The sequence below is a fragment of the Microcaecilia unicolor genome, chromosome 10 (genome assembly GCF_901765095.1).
Source record: "Microcaecilia unicolor chromosome 10, aMicUni1.1, whole genome shotgun sequence".
In the NCBI taxonomy this organism is placed as follows: domain Eukaryota; kingdom Metazoa; phylum Chordata; class Amphibia; order Gymnophiona; family Siphonopidae; genus Microcaecilia; species Microcaecilia unicolor.
Genome location: NC_044040.1, coordinates 51,131,585 through 51,154,090, shown reverse-complemented (window position 1 = coordinate 51,154,090; position 22,506 = coordinate 51,131,585). Strand labels below are relative to the sequence as shown.

The 22,506-nt window shown below is 41.3% G+C and overlaps 1 protein-coding gene across 1 annotated transcript in view; it reads right to left on the bottom strand.

Moving 5' to 3' along the window:
- The window catches only part of GRM8 (glutamate metabotropic receptor 8), a 731,609-nt gene that overhangs the window by 160,309 nt on the left and 548,794 nt on the right, over positions 1-22,506 (bottom strand). The window lies entirely within an intron of this gene.

Below are 22,506 nucleotides of genomic sequence, written 5' to 3'. Positions count from 1 at the left end.
GGGTCTTTTACTAAAGTTCTGCAGCAAGGCCCATAGGAATAAAATGGGCCCTGCTGCAGATAGCTCGAGCTACTCTTTAGTAAAAGACCCCCTAAGTGATTAGCCAAGAGCAGTGGAATTTGAACCATATACACACATATGTCACATGACAAGGATCCATCCTCTCACAAGCAGCTTTCAACATGTATGCTGAAACCATCTTGTGACGAGCAGGCCTGAATGAGTCTAAGATTGGCATGAAAATAGGTGGCAGAAACATCAACAACCTTTGATATGCTGATTATAACACCCTGCTGGCTGAAAATAAGAAGGATCTTGAACAGCTGATCAGGAAAGCCAAAGAAGAAAGTGAGAAGGCTGGACTGCACCTGAACATCAAAAAGACAAAAATAATGACATCAACAAAAAATGTGAATGTTGACATCAAGATCAACAATGAAGAAATTGAAGTTGCCAAAGATTTCATCTTTCCTGGCTCCAAAGTTAATCAGAATGGCGAGTGCACCCCTGAGATCAATAGACGGCTGACACTTAGAAGAAGTGTGATGGTCAGCATGAACAGCATCTGGAAGAGCAAGGACATCAGCCTGGCAACCAAATGTAGATTGGTCAGTGCAATCATCTTCCCAATAGCAACATATGGCTGCGAATCTTGGATGCTGAGAAAGGTAGACAGGTGAAAAATTAATTCATTTGAATTATGGTGCTGGAGACGATTGTAACACATCCCATGGACAGCCAAAATAACAAACCAACCAGTTCTGGAGCATATCAAACAAAAAAATCTCGCTAGAGGCCAAGGTAGCAAAACAAAAGCTCTCTTATTTTGGTCACATCATGCAAATCAAGTCCCTTGAAAAAGACATCATGCTTGGAATGGTTAGTGGCAAAAGAAAAAGAGGCCACCTAAGAATTCACTGGATAGATACTATCAAGGAAGATACTGAAATGAACATAGCAGAACTGAAAGAAACTGTGAGAGATCGGAAGGCATGGTGAACACTGATCCATAGAGTGACCAAGAGCCGTACTTGACTGATTGGAGGAAGGAAGACAAACATATGTGCACATATAATGGTATTCTCAGGTGTGGTCACCCAGGGCCCTGCGCTCCTAGGGGCCCCACATCACTGGCATGTCTGTCCTTCGGTCTCGGAACACATCCCTGCTCCGTACTTTCATGTGCATCCAGATCCTCCTCGCTGCTGCGTCCCACTCCCTTTTGATGTTACTTCCTGCATCCTCAAGGGCAGGATGCAGCAGCGAGAAGACTCGGCTCGGCAGCTGAAGGGATATGAAAATTGCTGCCACTGTCTGCCGCTCTCTACTGAAACATGGTGCACATAAAGGTATGCGGTAAGGTGGGGTTCCGAGAGTTTTAGACCTCCTTTTACACTCTGATAAATTATGTCTTGGTGGCAGGCAGGGGCAGGGGGGGGCCTACTGAACTGGTTTGCACAGGGCCCCACTATTGCTAAGACAGGCCCTTGGTATTCTAGTCATTTATATGCATATTCACCACATAAATGTAGGTAACTTTGTTATAAAATTGCCCTTACAATATGCTAAAGCTTTGCTTCATTCTGAACCCTTCTAGCATCCATAATTCACGAGCAAAGAAAATGTAACAGAAATGAGTAAGGGCCCCTTTTACTAAACCATGATAGCGATTCCTGCATGGCAAATGCGACAAAGCCCATTTGAATTGAATAGGTTGCATCGCATTTGTCGCGCCAGGAATCACTAGCGCGGTTTAGTAAAAGGGGCCCTAAGTATGTTATTTTGTACTTTTGGGGATATTTATGGTCTCTATTTTCAAAGTTATGTCTTACACAAGTTGAAAAAACCCTAACTTGTTTAGCCATTATACTTATTTTTGTTCTTCTTCTTTCTTTTACCTCTTTAGTTCAGGCATTTTTTTCAATATTATTATTATTGATGAGGTGACATCAAATCATACGAAGGGGAAAGCAAGCAGGACCTAGTGCCAGATCCCTTTCTTGGTCCATAACTCCTAACGTGGAACCTTGCATGATGTAGCTATAATTCTGGTTCTTTTTTCCCACATGCATCACCTTGCACTTGCTCACATTAAACGTCATCTGCCATTTAGCCGCCCAGTCTCCCAGTCTCGTAAGGTCCTCTTGTAATTTTTCACAATCCTGTCACAATTTAACAACTTTGAATAACTTTGTGTCATCAGCAAATGTAATTACTTCGCTAGTTACTCCCATCTCTAAATCATTTATAAATATATTAAAAAGCAGCGGTCCTAGCACAGACCCCTGAGGAACCCCACTAACTACCCTTCTCCATTGTGAATATTGCCCATTTAACCCCACTCTCTGTTTCCCATCCTTCAACCAGTTTTAATCCACAATAGGACATTTCCTCCTATCCCATGACCCTCCAATTTCCTTTGTAGCCTTTCATGAGGTACCTTGTCAAACGCCTTTTGGAAATCCAGATACACAATATCAACCGGTTCCCCTTTGTCCACATGTTTGTTTACTCCTTCAAAGAATTGAAGTAAATTGGTCAGGCAAGATTTCCCCACACAAAAGCCGTACTGACTCAGTCTCAGTAATCCATGTCCTCGGATGTGCTCTGTAATTTTGTTTTTAATAATAGCCTCTACCATTTTCCCCGGCACTGACATCAGACTCACCGGTCTATAATTTCCCGGATCTCCTCTGTAGCCTTTTTAAAAAATCGGCGTTACATTGGCCACCCTCCAATCTTCCGGTACCACGCTCGATTTTAAGGATAAGTTGCATATCACTAGCAGTAGCTCCGCAAGCTCATTTTTCAGTTCTATCAGTACTCTAGGATGAATACCATCCGGTCCAGGAGATTTGCTACTCTTCAGTTTGCTGAACTGCCCCATTACTTCCTCCAGGTTTACCGTAAAGTCAGTAAGTTTCTCCGACTCGTCTGCTTGAAATACCATTTCCGACACCGGTATCCCACCCAAATCTTCCTCGGTGAAGACCGAAGCAAAGAATTCATTCAGTCTCTCCGCTACATCTTTGTCTTCCTTGATCGCCCCTTTTACCCCTCGGTCATCCAGCGGCCCAACCGATTCTTTTGCCGGCTTCCTGCTTTTAATATACCGAAATTTTTTTTACTATGTTTTTTTGCCTCTAATGCTATCTTTTTTTCGTAATCCCTCTTGGCCTTCTTTATCTGCGCCTTGCATTTGCATTGACACTCCTTATGCTGCTGCTTGTTATTTTCAGACGGTTCCTTCTTCCATTTTCTGAAGGCGTTTCTTTTAGCCCTAATAGCTTCCTTCACCTCACTTTTCAACCAGGCCAGCTGTCTTTTGGACTTCTGTCTTTCTTTTCTAATTCGCAGAATATGTATGGCCTGGGCCTCCAGGATGGTATTTTTGAGCAGCGTCCATGCCTGTTGTACAGTTTTTACTCTCTCAGTTGCCCCTCTAAGTTTTTTTTTTACCGTTCTCATTTTATCATAGTCTCCTTTTTTAAAGTTAAATGCTAACGTATTTGACCTTCTGTGTACAGTTACTTCAAGGTCGATATCAAAACTGATCATATTATGATCACTGTTATCAAGCGGCCCCAGTACCATAACGTCCCTCACCAGATCAGGCGCTCCACTAAGGACCACGTCTAGAATTTTTCCTTCTCTCGTCGGCTCCTGCACCAGCTGCTCCATCAAGCTCTCCTTGATTTCATCAAGGAATTGTACCTCTGTAGCGTGTCCCGATGTTACATTTACCCAGTCTATATTTGGATAATTGAAGTCACCCATTATTATCACATTGCCCATTTTGTTTGCGTCTCTGATTTCTTTTATCATTTCTGCGTCTACCTGCTCGTCCTGGCGAGGCGGACGGTAGTACACTCCTATCACCGTTTTTTTCCCTTTTATACATGGAATTTCAACCCACAATGATTCAAAGGTGTGACTTGTGTCCTGCTGAATTTGTAATCTATCTGAGTCAAGGCTCTCGTTAATATACAATGCTACCCCTCCACCAGTCCGGTCCACTCTATCACTACGCTATACTTTGTACCCCGGTATGACAGTGTCCCACTGGTTATCCTCCTTCCACCAGGTCTCAGTAATGCCTATTATATCCAATTTTTCATTTAGTGCAATATGTTCCAACTCTCCCATCTTATTTCTTAGACTCCTAGCATTTGCATATAGACATTTCAGAGTATGTTTGTTGTTCCTATTTGCATGATGCTTAGTACCTGACACTATTGATTTGCCATCTTTTGTCTGATCTTTAGTTGTATTTAAGGGCACCTGGCCTACCACGGTCTGTTGTGCAACCTCACTATCCAGAAACCCTATCTTCCCTGTTTGTGAGGTATCTTTGCAAGATACCTTTTCCCGAACCATGCGCTTTTGAGCGACTGTTGGCCTTTCCCCCATTTCTAGTTTAAAAGCTGCTTTATCTCCTTTTTGAATGCTGATGCCAGCAGCCTGGTCCCACCCTGGTAAGGTGGAGCCCATCCTTTCGGAATAGGCTCCCCCTTCCCCAGAATGTTGCCCAGTTCCTAACAAATCTAAAACCCTCCTCCCTGCACCATCGTCTCATCCATGCATTGAGACTCCGGAGCTCTGCCTGTCTCTTGGGCCCTGCGCGTGGAACAGGTAGCATTTCAGAAAATGCTACCCTAGAGGATCTGGATTTGATCTTTCTACCTAAGAGTCTAAATTTGGCTTCCAGAACCTCTCTCCCACATTTTCCTATGTCATTGGTACCCACATGTACCAAGACAGCGGACTCCTCCCCAGCACTATCTAGAATCCTATCTAGGTGATGTGTGAGGTCCGCCACCTTCGCACCAGGCAGGCAAGTCACCAGGCGATCCTCACGTCCACCAGCCACCCAGCTATCTATATGCCTAATGATCGAATCACCAACTACAACAGCTGTCCTAACCTTTCCCTCCCGGGGAGCACTTGGAGACATATCCTCGGTGCGAGAGGATAGTACATCCCCTGGTGGGCAGGTCCTGGCTACAGGAGTACTTCCTACTTCACCAGGGTGATGCTCTCCTTCTAGGAGACCTCCCTCCTCCAAGGTAGCACAAGGGCTACTAGACTGGAGGTGGGACTTCTCTACAACATCCCTGTAGGTCTCCTCTATGTACCTCTCTGTCTCCCTCAGCTCCACCAAGTCTGCTACTCTAGCCTCAAGAGAACGGACACGTTCTCTAAGAGCTAGGAGCTCTTTGCATCGGGCGCAAACATATGACATCTCACCAACTGGGAGATAATCATACATGTGACACTCAATGCAAAAGACTGGATAGCACCCCTCTCGCTGCTGGACTGCTGACTCCATCTTAGTGTTTTTTGAGTTTTTCAATAATTTAAAACTTGCTACAGTATTAAGGATATTAGCCTAATATAAAAGTGTCTTTTACTTTATATAGTATATTGTATGATTTATTTAGTATTTCCTTCTTAGATGGTAATGAAATGTATTTAAAACTCTGTAAGAGCACTCCTTGCTTGTTACCCTAATTACAATAACTGACTATAAATGAGGAGTTGTCCTGGGGGGGGGGGGGGGGGATACTAAATTAGATCCTGCAGTGGCTGTTAGATTCTATCTGTTAATGCTGTGGTCCAAAGCTTTTAAAACTAAGTGGAAAAGACTATGGAGATTAGCTGTTAAAATTTGCTTTTAATTTTGCCTAACACTAACCTACAATTCCTCCTTTAACCCCCAATCTTTAAGTTCCCAAAGCACAAGCAAAGTAGCGTTCTCTTACCAGAGAAATGTCCTCTTCTCTCAGAACTTCTCAGAAAGAAAGTTCAGTGGGACCTTTCCTCTTTATATACTTTTGAATCTAAGGGGCCTCTTTTGAACAGGCTCTTTTAGCTGATTCAGCAACCTATGCAAGTATTCTACTTCCCCCACACCTTAATTATCACTTAATTGAGGTCACTGGATGAGCTAACTCTCCAGCAGCCAAGGAAAAGAAAATAACTGCCGTTTAGAACAAGGGAGTTCTTGGCTGTTTAGTTCCTACCTCTAGAAAAGGTTTCAGTTTAAAACTATGGAGAAAATGCCTATTTCTAGAGAAAATTTGGGGAAAGGGTTTATACACTATCACGGCAACCAGTTAATGATGCTTGCTTTTCTCTCTCTCTCTCTCCAGAGGCCACTACTCCATCCTCATCCTCCTGGATCTATCCGCCGCTTTTGACACTGTCAATCATGACTTACTTCTTGCCACACTGTCCTCATTTGGGTTCCAGGGCTCTGTCCTCTCCTGGTTCTCCTCCTATCTCTCCCACCGCACCTTCAAAGTTCACTCTCATGGATCTTCCTCCACCCCCATCCCCTTATCTGTTGGTGTTCCCCAGGGATCGGTCCTTGGACCCCTTCTCTTCTCAATCTACACCTCTTCCCTGGGCTCCCTGATCTCATCTCATGGTTTCCAGTATCATCTCTATGCTGATGACACCCAACTGTATCTCTCCACACCAGACATCACCGCGGAGACCCAGGCAAAGGTATCGGCCTGCTTATCCGACATTGCTGCCTGGATGTCCAACCGCCACCTGAAACTGAACATGTCCAAGACCGAGCTTATCGTCTTTCCACCAAAACCCACTTCTCCTCTTCCTCCACTTTCTATCTCAGTTGATAACACCCTCATCCTCCCCGTCTCATCTGCCCGCAACCTCGGAGTCATCTTTGACTCCTCTCTCTCCTTCTCTGCGCATATCCAGCAGATAGCCAAGACCTGTCGCTTCTTCCTCTTTAACATCAGCAAAATTCGCCCTTTCCTCTCTGAACACACCACCCGAACTCTCGTCCACGCTCTCATTACCTCTCGCCTGGACTACTGCAACTTACTCCTCACCGGCCTCCCACTTAGCCATCTATCCCCCCTTCAGTCTGTTCAGAACTCTGCTGCACGTCTCATATTCCGCCAGAACCGATATACTCATATCACCCCTCTCCTCAGGTCACTTCACTGGCTTCCGATCAGATACCGCATTCAATTCAAGCTTCTCCTTCTTACCTACAAATGCACTCAGTCTGCTGCCCCTCACTACCTCTCTACCCTCATCTCCCCTTACGTTCCCGCCCGTAACCTCCGTTCACAGGATAAATCCCTCCTCTCAGTACCCTTCTCCACCACCGCCAACTCCAGGCTCCGCTCATTCTGCCTCGCCTCACCCTATGCTTGGAACAACCTTCCTGAACCCTTACGCCAAGCCCCCTCCCTGCCCGTCTTCAAGTCTTTGCTTAAAGCCCACCTCTTCAATGCTGCGTTCGGCACCTAACCCTTACCGTTCAGTGAATCCAGAATGCCCCAATTTGACTGCCCCTATCGGACCGACCGTTCACTTGTCTATTAGATTGTAAGCTCTTTGAGCAGGGACTGTCTCTCTTTGTTAAATTGTACAGCGCTGCGTAACCCTAGTAGCGCTCTAGAAATGTTAAGTAGTAGTAGTAGTAGTAGTCTTTTTATGGCCCCCCCGGGTGTCGTCGTCGATAATACGCTGAAACCTTCTGCTCAGTGTGCTGCTGTGGCTAGGAAAGCGAATAGAATGTTGGGTATTATTAGGAAAGGTATGGAAAACAGGTGTGAGGATGTTATAATGCCATTGTATCGCTCCATGGTGCGACCGCACCTTGAGTATTGTGTTCAATTCTGGTTGCCGCATCTCAAGAAAGATATAGTAGAATTGGAAAAGGTGCAGAGAAGAGCGACTAAAATGATAGCGGGGATGGGACGACTTCCCTATGAAGAAATATTAAGGAGGCTAGGGCTATTCAGCTTGGAGAAGAGACGGCTGAGGGGAGACATGATAGAGGTATATAAAATAATGAGTGGAGTGGAACAGGTGGATGTGAAGCGTCTGTTCATGCTTTCCAAAAATACTAGGACTAGGGGGCATGCGATGAAACTACAGTGTAGTAAATTTAAAACAAGTCGGAGAAAATTTTTCTTCACCCAACGTGTAATTAAACTCTGGAATTTGTTGCCGGAGAAAGTGGTGAAGGCGGTTAGCTTAGCAGAGTTTAAAAAGGGGTTGGACGGTTTCCTAAAGGACAAGTCCATAAACCGCTACTAAATGGACTTGGGAAAAATCCACAATTCCAGGAATAACTTGTATAGAATGTTTGTACGTTTGGGAAGCTTGCCAGGTGCCCTTGGCCTGGATTGGCCGCTGTTGTGGACAGGATGCTGGGCTCGATGGACCCTTGGTCTTTTCCCAGTATGGCATTACTTATGTACTTAAGTACTTATGTAGGTTTGTGTGTCACTCCTTTCAAAATAATTCCTAACATTCAAGTTTCTTTTTTTTATTGCTACTCCATATAAGCTGAATATTTACCCCCTCATTCTATATAACTTTAGCTCCTAAATGTAAAAGTACTATTTGTATGCTAAAATTATAGAGTACTAGCACTTATTCAGTATGCCAGATTTTCTGGATATCTACACCGAATTTGCATGAGAGAATTTTGCATGCAGTGGAAGTAGTGCATGCAAATCAATCTCATGAATATTCATTGCAGATGTCTAGAAAACCTGACTGGCTGGGGTTCCCCCAGGACAGGTTTGGGAACCGCTGAAGTAAATGGACTTTTATGTGTGTGTAAGTGCTAGGTGCATGCTATAACTGACGTGCTCAACTTGTTTAGCATGTAAATGCAAGGGGTGTACTTGTGGGTGGGGCATAGGAGGGGCTCTCACATATGCGCTTAAATTATAGAAAGCTGTAAGTTATATGCTAAAGTGCCACATTAAGGCACATGGATTTATGCTGGTTATTATCGTAAGTGGGTTGGCCTAATTGTAGGCACATAGATTTAAGCTAGCATTCTATAATGGAATCTTCACAATAAATCTAGGTGCCTAACTTATGCTCACAGTTAAACCAGGTTCCTTCCCCTCAGTGGTAAATCCAAATTTGAAAGAATTGTATACATATAAGGGTACAAATTTGAGCTTACCAAAGATCTTGAGTACTTTGTACCTGCTCTTGAAGTAATTTATCAAATGCTTTCTGAAAATCTGTTACACAATATTGATCAGCTTGTCTTTATCTGTATACATGTTTAAACCTTCAAAGAATTCCAATAGATTACTAAGTCATGATTACCCTTTTTGAAACTCACACTGGCTTATCTCTCTTAAGCCAATGTCATTGCTCCCTGCCAATGACCAGCTCCAAACAAGTGACTGCCCAGAAGCAATGCTTTGCTAAGCAAGTGCATCAAACAGATCCTTTATTGTCCCTTTTAACATCTGTTCTTTCATAAACAGCAACACTTTTCTATGTTCTTATGGCAATAGCATCATTTTGTACCCATGCAGCAAGCATTGAAACACAGGCTGCCATAAGGTCTAGCAGCAACCAGATCCATTTTCTTTGTTTTTTGTCATGTGGCTAGCCCACAGCAGCAGACTCATCTCAACCCAGCAAATTCTTTTCCATATGACCTTTGATTTTCCCTCTCCCTTTTGCCTTCCTAATGGAAATCCTGCATTTGTCATGCCCATGCTCTAAAACAGATTCTATTCTCTCTAAATAAATGTTTGATTAACTTTACCTGTATTCCCAAATGGCTATCATTTTCCTCTGCAGTTAGCACATTCCTTCTAATTGGCTTTAGGTAAAAACTCACCCAGTCTATAATTCCCAGAAGTCTCCAGTTCTTCTTTCTGCCTTTTTTGAACTATTCCAGACTGGATGCTATCATTTTGCCTGGCATTACCATTAGGGTCACTGGTTTATCATTTTCTTTAGCATCCCCAGAACTGTCAGAGATTAATGGCCAATATAATTCAATGCAATTGAAAGTTCTGGAGTACTTAAATACCAGATCATCATTTTGGGTGTCTAATCTACCCATATGCAATGGAAATATACAGCTTCAGTATTATAATCACTTAATTTAAGGGTGGAGTAAATTAATTGCCATCTTGAAATAGTCTTTGATTTGCATTTTTGCCAAGGTAATCAATAGAAATAAAAAAAAATAAAACATGGAAAAGAAAATAAGATGATACCTTTTTTTATTGGACATAACAATACATTTCTTGATTGGCTTTCAAAGGTTGCCCTTCTTCATCAGATCGGAAATAAGCAAATGTTGGTAGATGACAGTATATATAAGTGCAGCATGTTTTTTCTAGCAAAAAAGGTGCCGGTACTCAAATGCCAGGCTACCCTTCAGGGGTGGGGTGATTACTGAGGGCCCCACCCCACAATAGCCAGGCCTCCTGCAATCAGTCACAGAACCTATGGCAAGGCAGAATTGGTGTGTAGAGTCTGAGCTCTTTCATTAAAACTTGGGATCCATGGGTCAGTTTTAGCAGACAGTGGAAAAGGTGCCGGTACTCAGTACCCCCAAGTATCCCCTCAAAAAAAGCCCTGCTCATAGCATAGTAAGTGACTGCAGATAAAGGACCTGAATGGTCTATCCAGTCTGCCCAACTGTCACACTCATTATCAATTGATTAAATTAACAGTGATTGTGATGTAAAATACTTGATCATGGTCAGTGGCGTAGGAAGGGGGGGGTGGTCCGCCCCAGGTGCACGCCGCTGGGGGGTGTCGGCTCCGCGCTGGTGCACTGCCCTCTCTGCCCCGGAACAGGCTACTTCCTGACAGTGAAACATCAAAGCATTCCAGTGACAGTCTAACAGAATGGGGGTGGATAGGTGAGAGACAGGAAGAGTCGGGTGGATGAGGGACAGGGAGATATGTATGGAGACAGGAGGGTGACAAAACAGTACAATTTTATGGTTTATAATGGGCTAGAAAACCCAGATCTTTGTTAAGTCCTGTCTGGTGGGTGTCAAAATATTTAATCATTCTGACTTCAAAGGTCTTACATTACGTACCTTCGAAAGCTAATCAAGAAATGTATTAAGTTATGCCCAATAAAAAAGGTATCATCTTATTTTCTTTTCCATGTTTTATTTTGTTTTATTTCTATTGCTTACCTTTAAAAGTGGACTAACATGGCTACCACACCTCTCTATTCATTTTTGCCAACAAAGCACTAATGGATAGTTACCACTTATTCACACTTCTGATCATCTGCGGTAATAAATGATTTCTGTTTGTGATTTACCGCTTTTGCTTTTGACAGTGGAATGGCATGCATCTAATAATAGACTTGGGAAACATCAAATCAAGCTCTAACCCCCTATTAGCTGAGAATGCATAAAAGCTTGAAAACCTTCTCCTTTTCTGATGGACTGGTATCTAAAATTGTATTCATAACTCCACTATTGTTTTGGTACTAAACTTGTCCAATGAAGTGATTCAATACTACAAGTCTAAATAATACTAAGTCCAATTATATTTTTAAAAAAGGAGGAAAATGACTTTGGAAGTTCAGCGACTGCATTATAACAAGGGTCTATAAGCTGAGCAAGCCTCTTCATCAGTCTTAAAAAACCTCCTTATAGGTCTATTTTGTTTTATTAAAATCTTCCCAGTTTTTTCATAAACACCGATATACGTGTTTTTTCCACACTTGGAAATTAGGAAATGTATCTTTAAAAAAATATTGAAGAATCATATTGGACCACTCAAGAGAGTGCTGTTTCACTAATAGCTTCTTCAGGAGCGTTGCTGTGATTGACCTATGTCCATTTTTTGGGAAGTATGAATTCCCCCTAAAATCACAGGTCAGGAATCTTGAGATACTGCTAGACTCATCACTCACTCTGATCCCACAAATTCAAACAACCTTCAAAAATGGTCTCTATCACCTACAGTAGCTATGAAATCTCTCTCCATATATTGAAAAGACGAGTCTGACCACAATGGTCCATGCCATAATAATATCATGACTAAACTATAATAATGCCCTGTACACTGGCCAAACCAAAAAGAGTTTGTAACAGCTCCAACTAATTCAGAATGCTGCAGCATGACTGATAGAAGGCTGCAAGTGATGTGACCACATCACGTCCTTCCTGCAAAAGCTACAATGGCTACAAGTACCTTACAGGGCTAAATTTAAAACTCTATAGCTGATTTTCAAGGACCTCAGAAAAAGTTAACCCTTTACACAACTTTAAGACATCTAATATCCTCTCAAGGATCATCACTATCTGTACCCTCATCAAAAGAAATTGTATGATGTGATACCCACCAATGAACCTTCTCAGGAGTAGCCCCCACGCTCTGGAATTTACTCCCAAAAGGGCTATATATAACTCGAGACTACCTCTACTTCAGGAAGCAGGTGAAAGCCTGGCTCTTCTCCCAAGCCTTTAATACATAAGGTGACTGACTTATACACCCATTCTGCATCTGGACTAGCTTGCTAATGTAACTTAGTTCAGTTCCTTATCTCTTGCTTACAAATACAAATAACTTGCCTTTATTTTAGCTAGCCATCAAATTATCCCAACTGAATCTGTTCTGCGCATCTTGTACTCATCATATATATGCTCCTGTCCCTCAGCTATATGGTAAGCCATATTGTAAAAAATCTTTAGCATCATATCTATGTTAGTTGAATGTTCAATGCATGCTTATTAGGTGTATCATTAGCATTATGCTAACATTGTATTATATCTCTGGTATTTGAATTCCAGTGCTGTTAAATGTAAATTCTGCTTTAATTAAGGGAAATGCTTTTCTGGAAACTAAATTGAAGAAGACTAAGGGGCTGATTCTCAAAACCTACAGTTGGCATTAAGGCCAGTTAGTGCCAGAACAGCATGCATATTAATCTGTGCAGAATGTTCAGAGGGCTTTAACGCAGGAAACAATATGCACACCAAAGATGGCCACCAATTGTATTTAAATATAGTCAAACAAGTGTTAATGAGGTAATTTGCTATGCCCTCCCAATACTCAGAGAGCGCACAAACAAACCCTGTTGTTACTGCTGGAAACCTACTGCCAGCTCAGAGTTAGCATTGGAGGTTTTGAAGAGAGGATTTCTTTCAATTTTCAGTTTTAATTCTGCCAGTTTTGATTTCTTTTACAAGTGAAAGAAAGCCTGTGCAAGCCTGTAGCACTGGTACTGAGAAAGAAATGTGTGCTAACCCGAGCAAACCCGAAAGTGAAAGCACTCATTGGCGCCTGTATTCTGCACTTAAATATAAGCCTTCCAAGTTAAAAAAAAAATTTGAAAGGCTTATATTTAAAGGTGCAGAAGAGCAGTACCAATGTGTGCATCACTTTCAGGTTTGCCTGGCATATGCACACAAGAGCTGTGTTTACTGTGAAACTCTTCTACACATGTGCCAAGCACGTTTCCCCTTTGCTTTTGCTTTTACAGAGTGCATATAATTTGAACACCATTTCCTTTAAGCATTGGTGAACTAGTTTTCTGCACTGCTCCAGTAGTATGAGGTATTCGCTGTTTGTTTTAGTGCAGGAGTTCTGAGCATCGGCTCCTCAGAATGCTCTATGGGCTCATAATTTGCAATTTTTAAATTGTCCTTTTTGTTCTGTGATATCTCCAACGGACATGTTAAAGCAATATTTTATGTGTAAAATTTGAAGCTAATTATTTACCTGTAATTGATAAGGTTTTTTATGTACCAGCTACCATCAGGCAGCTGGGAACTGAATCTGTTGATTTGACTATTGGGAGTAATTTGATAGAAGTTCTTGAGACTTCATTGCAGGAATCCACAAATAGGGGTACTATGGTGGTGACCTTCAATAGTCTCTTGAATTGAGAACATACTCTTTCAAAAGGTGTTCTATGGACATAAAATTTAAGTATATCCTGATTTGTCATCTAGGACCAGAGTCTACAGACGGAGTTTTTACCTCATGCTCTGGCTCCTGGTATGACTTTCTTTCTTGCACTTTCCTAGGAAGTATATAATTAAACACTCCAGGAAAGAATATATTTTCTTTGATGCTGCCTAATTCAATCCTTGGAATCTAGCAATGCTAATGATGATATTGATGTAAGAGAAAAGTGTGTATGTGTGTGCGTGAGGGGGGGAGAGATCTTGAGTTAATTCTGTGGAAGGGCATTTTTGATATGACATCTAAATATGATTTTGGAAGTTTTGCAAAAAACCCTGGATTCTATATAGCATGACTTAAGTTGCGTGCACAAATCCAGTCATTCTGGATTTGCGTATGCAAATTGATGAGTTAACAAGCCAATCAGCGCTAATTGCCAATCAACAAGCAATTGTTGACACTAATTGGCATTAATTAGAGTTTACGTGCACAACTGTCTAAACATATTCTATAACATGATGCACATAAATTCTAAGTGGCATAGTTGAAAAGTGGGCATGACCATGGGCGAGGAATGGGCAGGTCGTGGGCATTTCTAAAATCTATACGCATTCTTATAGAATATACCTAGTCCACGCCTAATTTGGGCATTGAGATTTATACCAGGTTTTACTTGGCATAACTACCCGTGTCTAAATTATTTATGCAGGCAGGTACTTGGTGTATTCTATAAACTGTGTAGAAATTTAGGCTTATTCTATAAATATGCCTAAATTAAAATGAACTTTATAGAATACACTTAGGCATTTTTTATTTCAGTGCCAATTTTTTTAGGCATGCTATATAGAATCTAGTCCAAAATGTCCAAAAATCCAGTAATAAATATGAACATTTTCAAACCAAAAAAAAATGTTCAATTCTTTGTTTCAAAAATGGCCATTTGCTAGATGTTTTTGTCCTATCTTTTAAGACCATTTTTGGAAGAAAAAAAAAGTCCAAGGGAAACTTGCACAAAAAACAAACCATTGGAATGCATGAGGGGGGCAACATTCTTAGTAAATTTGCACCATAGTGGGGCACTCTAGGGGGCACTGCAGTGGACGTCACTTAAAAGGCCCAAGGTACATATCTCACCGTTACCCCCATATATTTATGGTGAGCCCTCCAAAACACACCAACAACCTACTGTACTCAACTGTACACCACTACAATAGCCTTTATGGGTGTCACCACTATCTAGGTACACTAAGGGGCTCATTTTCGAAAGAGGACATCCGTCTTTCAACATAAATCGGAAGATGGACGTCCTTCTCCCAGGGACGTCCAAATCGGTATAATCGAAACCCGATTTAGGACGTCTCCAACTGCATTCTGTCGCAAGGATGGCCAAAGTTCAAGGTGGTGTGTTGGAGGCGTAGCAAAGGGGGGTCTTGGGCGTGCCTAACACTTGGACGTCCTTGACCCATAATCAAAAAAAACAAGGACGTCCCTGACAAACACTTGGATGTTTTCACCCGGACCTGTTTTTCTTACGACTAAGGCACAAAAAGGTGCCCGAAATGACCAGATGACCACCGAAGAGAATCGGGGATGACCTCCCATTACTCCCCCAGAGGTCACTAACCCCCTCCCACCCTCAAAAAACATCTTTAAAAATATGTAGTGCCAGCCTCAGATGTCAGTCATACTCAGGTCCATGACAGTAGTATGCAGGTCCCTGGAGCAGTTTTAGTGGGTGCAGTGCACTTCAGACAGGTGGACCCAGCCCCATCCCCCCTACCTGTTACATTTGTGGAGGAAACAGCGAGCCTCCAAAACCTGCCACATCTAGATGCCCCCTTCACCCGTAAGGGCTATGGTAGTGGTGTACAGTTGGGAGTAGTGGGTTTTGGGGGGGTTGGGGGCTCAGCACACAAGATAAGGGAGCTATGTACCTGGGAGCAATTTATGAAGTCCACTGCAGTGCCCCCTAGGGTGCCCGGTTGGTGTCCTGGCATGTCAGTGGGACCAGTGCACTATAAATGCTGGCTCCTCCCACAACCAAATGGCTTGCATTTGGTCGTTTCTGACATGGATGTTTTGAAAACGATCTTGTCTATTGACATCCAAATCTAGGGACGGCGAAATTTAAGGATTTGGACGTCCCTGATGGTATTTTTGAAATGAAAGATGGACGTCCATCTTGTTTCGAAAATACGGGTTTCCCCATTCCTAGATTTCACCATTTTGCAAGGATGTCCAGTGCACTGATCCAAATCGCAATTTGGACGTCCCTTTCGAAAATGCCCCTCCACGTGTATCAGTTAGAGTGGGATTTGGTCCTGGGTCCCCTTCTCTGTAGTGCACTGCACTGATCACTAGGCTACTCCAGAGACCTGCTTGCTGCTCTAATAGAACTGGCCATAACATCTGAAGCTGTCATAGAGGCTACTATATACTTTTTCTTTTACAGCTTTGGGGGGGGGGGGGGGGGGGGGTCAGTGACCACTGGGGGATTAAGGGGGTTTGTGCCTTAATCCCTCCAGTGGTCATTTAGGGCACCTTTTGGTCACTTAGATGTGATGAACAGGTCTAGCCAAAAATGTTTTCATTTTGTTCCATTATTGCAGAAAAACATCTTTCTTTTGGTGTCCATGTCCCACCTAAAACACACCCCTTGAAATTTGGATGAACTGTGGAGCAAAATGTCTAAAATCTGGGTGTCAAAAATTGCAACTAGACGTTTTTGAGAGAAAAACATCCTTCTGCCACCTTCTGACATTTTTTGACGTGTTTTTGTTTTGAAAAGGAGCCCAAAGTATCTTATTTTGATTATATGCAGTGGCATTATACTATTTTTTTGTTGTGTGTGTGTGCAGGAAGATTGATTTTACTTATGTTTATTTTCTGCTTAGTCTCCTTTTGTTTCATTTGTGCCTTCGCCCCACAGACATTTGGAACTGATGTTAAGGCATGACTGCTATGTATTGATTTGTATATGAACATGAGCCAGTATTAGTTCTTTATTTCCCTGTAGTCTTCTGACATTCCCTTTTTCTTTTGTTTCAGATTAATGTGGCTTGGATGAATATTTGGAATGTATTTTATTTATTTATTTGGATTTACTCACACCTTTTTCAGCAGTAGCTCAAGGTGAGTTACATTCAGGTACACTGGGTATTTCTCTGTCCCAGGAGGGCTCACGATCTAAGTTTGTACCTGAGGCAATGGAGGGTTAAGTAACTTGTCCAAAATCACAAGGAGCAGCAGTGGGATTTGAACCGACCACCTCTGGATTGCAAGACCGGTGCTCTAACCACTAGGCCACTCCTCCAAATAGCAGCTGAATATTTCAACTATCCAGTAATCATTTTGGCACATCTTGCCTAACCTTTCCTTACACACAGATACAAGAGCAGCTTTGTAACATCACTGCCCCCTCAGGAAACTGCTCCTGCAGCATCACTCCCTTCCCCCTTTACAGCAGCACCACACTGTGGCATCACCAGCAGCCCAAAACATTATCCTTCCATGGCATCCCTCAATAAAATCATCCTGATACTATCCTCCCTGACAGCATCATCCCTACTACAGCCTTCCCCCAACAAGACATCCTCCCCTATGAACTCCCCTATGTGGGAGGCAAACACCCCCATGGGTACTCACCCCACCCCAAGGCTCAAAGCCCACCCCAAGGGCAAAAGGGCTGAACAGGTACCTCCATAAAGCCCCCAAGACTCCTCAGTCCTGACCCACTCCCTAAGCATACCAGGAAGGCCATGGGGTCTAGTGGAGTGTAAGCAATGCCCACTTACTCCTGCCACAATGAAGCTGAATCACAAAGGGCCAGATTCTATATATGGTGCCTAGAAAATTTGCACAGAAAACATGTCTGTCTATTCATATTCTATAGGCAGTATATAGAATACTCTTATTTATTTAGATTTTGCTCACACCTTTTTCAGTAGTAGCTCAAAGAGAGTTACATTCAGGTATACTGGATATTTCTCTGTCCCAGGAGGGCTCACAATCTAAGTTTGTACCTGAGGAAATGGAGGGTTGTGACTTGCCCAAGATCACAAGGAGCAGCAGCAGGATTTGAACCGGCCACCTCTGGATTGCAAGGCCGGTGCTCTAACCACTAGGCCACTCCTCCACTTAATTGATATCCTAGTGCCTAAAACTACACGCCTCCATTTACACCAACAAAAATGTGGTGTAAATCCCGGCATGTAGTTAGGCACATTGGGCCATATTCTATAACTACATGCGTAAATTTTGTAATACCCATGAAACACCCATTTTCCCTCCCACAATCACATTCCTTTTTGCCTGTGCACATTAAAATTTAGGCACAGTGCCTTACAGAATATGCTTAGCAAGTTATGCATGTAAATTCTATTGCCAATTAGTGCTTATTATTGTTTGTTAAGTGTGGTTAACAACACTGATTGGCTTGTTAAGCTAATTAAGTTCAAGCAATGTTACAGAATACGCTTGGATTTTGACGTGGAACGCTAGGCATTCTACATAGAATCTGGGGGAAAATGACTATCAAGAACTTTAGTGTTAATATTATGGTATTACTGATAGGGGTGAGGCAACTCCCCTCCCCCCCCCAACAGCATTACCCTCCCCCTTTAGTTATCTGGATAACTTTTGCACAGTAATTTCCATGTGTCAAAGGTCTTCCATTTAGAGGCTTGGGATATTAAAATAGATTCTTCTCAATTTTTACCATAAAGGATAAAAGGAAAGGACCCTTTCCTGGCTTAGGTATTGCCACTATCTGGCGTCAGTAAAGTATCTGGAACATTCTGGACTGAAAAATAGTTAGAATCAAAGGGATCAACTCTGCAGAGAAAGTCTGATAATATTCAGCTGCAAAGCTGTTGGGAACAGGGGGCCTTATTAAGGACTAAAGATCTCAGTGCTGCTTGTATCTCCACCTCTGTTATCTCTGCCTCCAGTGAAATCCTCTGAGGGTCACTCAGATTGGGGTGAGATAGCCTCTGAAAAACTCAACAATTTATGCTGAGGTACACTGAGATTTTCTGGAATACAAGGATTGATAAAACCTATACAACTGGTTCATAATATTACATTACATTATTATAAAAGGATTTATAACCCACATATACTCCAGTAGTTCAATGTGGATAACATCAAGACACCTGGATAATATTCCAGGAATTATAGACCAGGTTCTAGAATACAATCACAATAGCACAATAACAAAAATTAACTAAACCTTGTCAGAATTTACTCTTAAATATGGAGTATTCATTCGAATTGCAGAGGGAAGAGAATTCCAAACAGAGGCAGCCTGGTAAGGTAATAAAGTCATCCATAATCTCCGAGATTTAATACTGTATAAAGTAGGAAAACTGAGAAGGAACCTATTTCTAGTGTTATATGAAAAATTCCATCATATATGAAGGTACTAAACCACAAATAGCTTAAAAAAAACAGAACATAAAATTTTAATTGCACTCTGGCCACTATAGGTAGCCAATATAAATCAAGAAAATATGGAGAAATGGAATCAAACGTATGAGCAGAATAAATCAGCCTAACAGCAGAGTTTTGTAATAATTGTAGTCTTTTCTTCAATGTTATAGAACATCAAAAATACACAGAGTTACCTTAATCTACCTCTGACAAAAATAAAACTTGAACAAGTAATTGACTTGTAACGAAGTTCTGAACTTTTCAAACAATAACAGTTTTTAATTATTTTCTTTAGCAAAATCCCCATAGAAAGACAACTATCCACCTCAACACCTAAAATATAAGTCAAAGAATCTAAATGAATTTCCCTATCTCCCAAAACAACTGGGAGAGAAACATATTGACCGTTTGGTTTACTGATCCACAAAAACTGAAGTCTTATCTTTGTTTAGTTTTAATTTGTGTACGTTTATCCAAGATGCAATCAATTATAAATAGCCCTGAAGCCTGCTCATCACATCCTTATTATCCTTAATTAGAGGGGAAAAATCGTGACATCTGCATAAATAAAAGATTGTATATTAATGTTATCTAAAGCTACTCCTAATGACTTCATAAAAACATTAAATACTGTGGGTGAAAAAAAGCAGCCCTGTGGCAACTCCACAAGAAGGCCCCCATGGACTCGATAATTATCCCTGCATCATTACAGTATAGCATTACCAGTCAAAAAACCTTGAAACCAATTTAGAACCTTATTAGTGATTCCAAAACTATCTAGTATATTTAAAATTAGAGCATGATCCACCAAATCAAATGCACATGAAAAGTCGAATTGACCAATCAATGAGCTGTAACCTTGACTTTACAGCTGAGAGCCTGATACAATTAGTGAGCTCACAACTGTCTCTGTGCTAAACCCTTTCCAAAGCCTGAATGAGATGGATGCAAGATGTCAAAATTCTCCAAATAATTATCTTACTGTTTAGTTACCTACCCTTCCATGATTTTAGTAAGAGGCGAAATTGAGGCAACTGGTCTATAATTTGATGGATATAACAAAAGAGAGGGAACGAAGTACAAACTAAAGTCCAAACAAAAAAAACAGCACCACGGGCCTTTAAAAATGGAACACAGTTCTTTAATGAATGAGCCTTGACAAAAAGACCCGACACGGGCCGTGTTTCGGCTACTAGCACCTGCGTCAGGGGTCACAGTGATGACGTGGAAAACTTGGGGAATAACTCGAATATATTCCTCTACAATATATTATTCCTTACCCCACGTCTCATATAGTAAAAGCTACAAAGCACCAAGGCACTTTCACTTTCTGTATCCAAATGGATGGATCATGAAGGTCTCCATTCTTATTTTTAATATAGGAGTCAACACTATACTACCACCAGAAGTAGGAAAAACACTGGACTCTACTATTTATACATGTAGTAATTGTGTGTAAAAAGGATGGAGATAAGCACTTCATCAAGTAAGCAGTACATTTATCTAATACACAGTTAGATCTGGCATACTTCACTTGTAACTGTCTCACATCTGATATAATAATTTTATCAAAACTGCCCCATATTCTGTCTCCTGGAATTTCAGAACTCAATAAATCCAACTCGCAACACAATAATGTCATCATGATCATATGATTATCAATCAATTATCTGCTGTACCTGCAGTCTGTTCTTCCTACTGATCAAAGAATCTACTTAATTTATTCTTCTCAGTATAAACTTCACCTCTAAATTTACTAATTGATTATGTGCTTGTTTATTGATCAACTGATAATTAATATTTAAGCTTAGAGAGATCCACCAAAAGATGGATGCCACCTAATCTCTGCTAAGATTCTGTGGATCCATTTCTTCTAAACAGGATTCCTTTGTGTTTAACCCACGCATGTCTGAATTCCATTACCATTTTTATCTCCACCACCTCCTGCGGAAGGGCATTCCACGTATCCACCACCCTCTCCGCGAAAAAATACTTCCTGACATTACTCCTGAGTCTGCCCCCCTTCAACCTAAATTCATGTCCTCTAGTTCTACCGCCTTCCCATCTCCGGAAAAGGTTTGTTTGTGGAAAAGGGCCCTTACATCTTGTATACAGCACAAAGAATTACATAAAGAGCAAAATAGGAAAACAAAATGTGTTATTGTTATTTCTTTTTATTTTACATGCATATATGATATGCATATTATTTGTGTTTCATCTTGACCCAATGTGAAGAATGAATGAATCTGGCCTCCTCTATGCTTTGCTCCAGTTAGTGACTTTTTCTCTACCTATTTTCCCTCTCTTTCCCATACTCATTGATGTCCTTCTCCTTCCCTCCTGTGGATCTCCCCGTAGCGTTTTTCACTTCAGCTAAAGGTAGGAAAAAACCTTTTCATAATGCATATATCATGCACTTTCCAACTTGCTAGACAATTTGACATCATTGCTTGGACAAAATTAAGTGAATAGAAAAGGAGTGGATTAGAGGCATTCCAGAGGTGTTTATTGAACTTAATTGAATAGCAGTTTCTTTTTAAGACTCTCCTTTTAAGTAGGACAACATAAACAGCGTTACTAACTTAGGACCGCTTTTACTAAACTGCGTTAGAAATTCCCGACATGGCAAATGAGAGGAAGCCCATTCAATTCCTAAGGTCTTCCTCTCATTTTCCGCATGGGAATCGCTAGTATAGTTTAGTAAAAGAGGCCCTTAAATGGGACTGCATATTCAATAGTCCTACTTATATAGATAGCATGGCTTAAAGTTTGCATATTGATGATCAGATAAGTCATTTGCTTAACTTTATGCAGAGATCTACTCACTGAATTTCAACTGCTCATGAAATATTCACATCTGTAACAGTTCTAAAATGTTATAATATAGAGAACATGCCTTACTGGGCTTTTATTTTATTGCATTTTGGAACTTCCTCTCATCTTGATCTCTCCATAACAAAAGCTTAGGCTCTTTTATTACTTTCAATCCATTTTTTTCAAGAGACGTGCATGTGTAATGAGACAAATAAGACCTCATTTGAAGTTTTCCTACTTTTACCTAACACCTGAGATCACTGAGTCTAAGTTCTGCTTATTGCCAATCAATTCCAAATCCTTCAGTACCAATTAAGCAATATTGTTAACAATAGAGACAATGCCTGTTGATTATAAATGTATCCTTTTCTTGGTAATTGCTGCTCCAGAGAATTATCATTTCCTAATTTCTCTGTCATTCTGCTTAATATCTTGAAACTGCTTTTTATCCTAAGGAATAGGCATCACAGGGGATGTATTACGTTTATTTCAGATTTCATGACATTCCTGCAAAATGTTCTTATAACATCAGTCATTCCAATTACATTGAACATATACTAATGG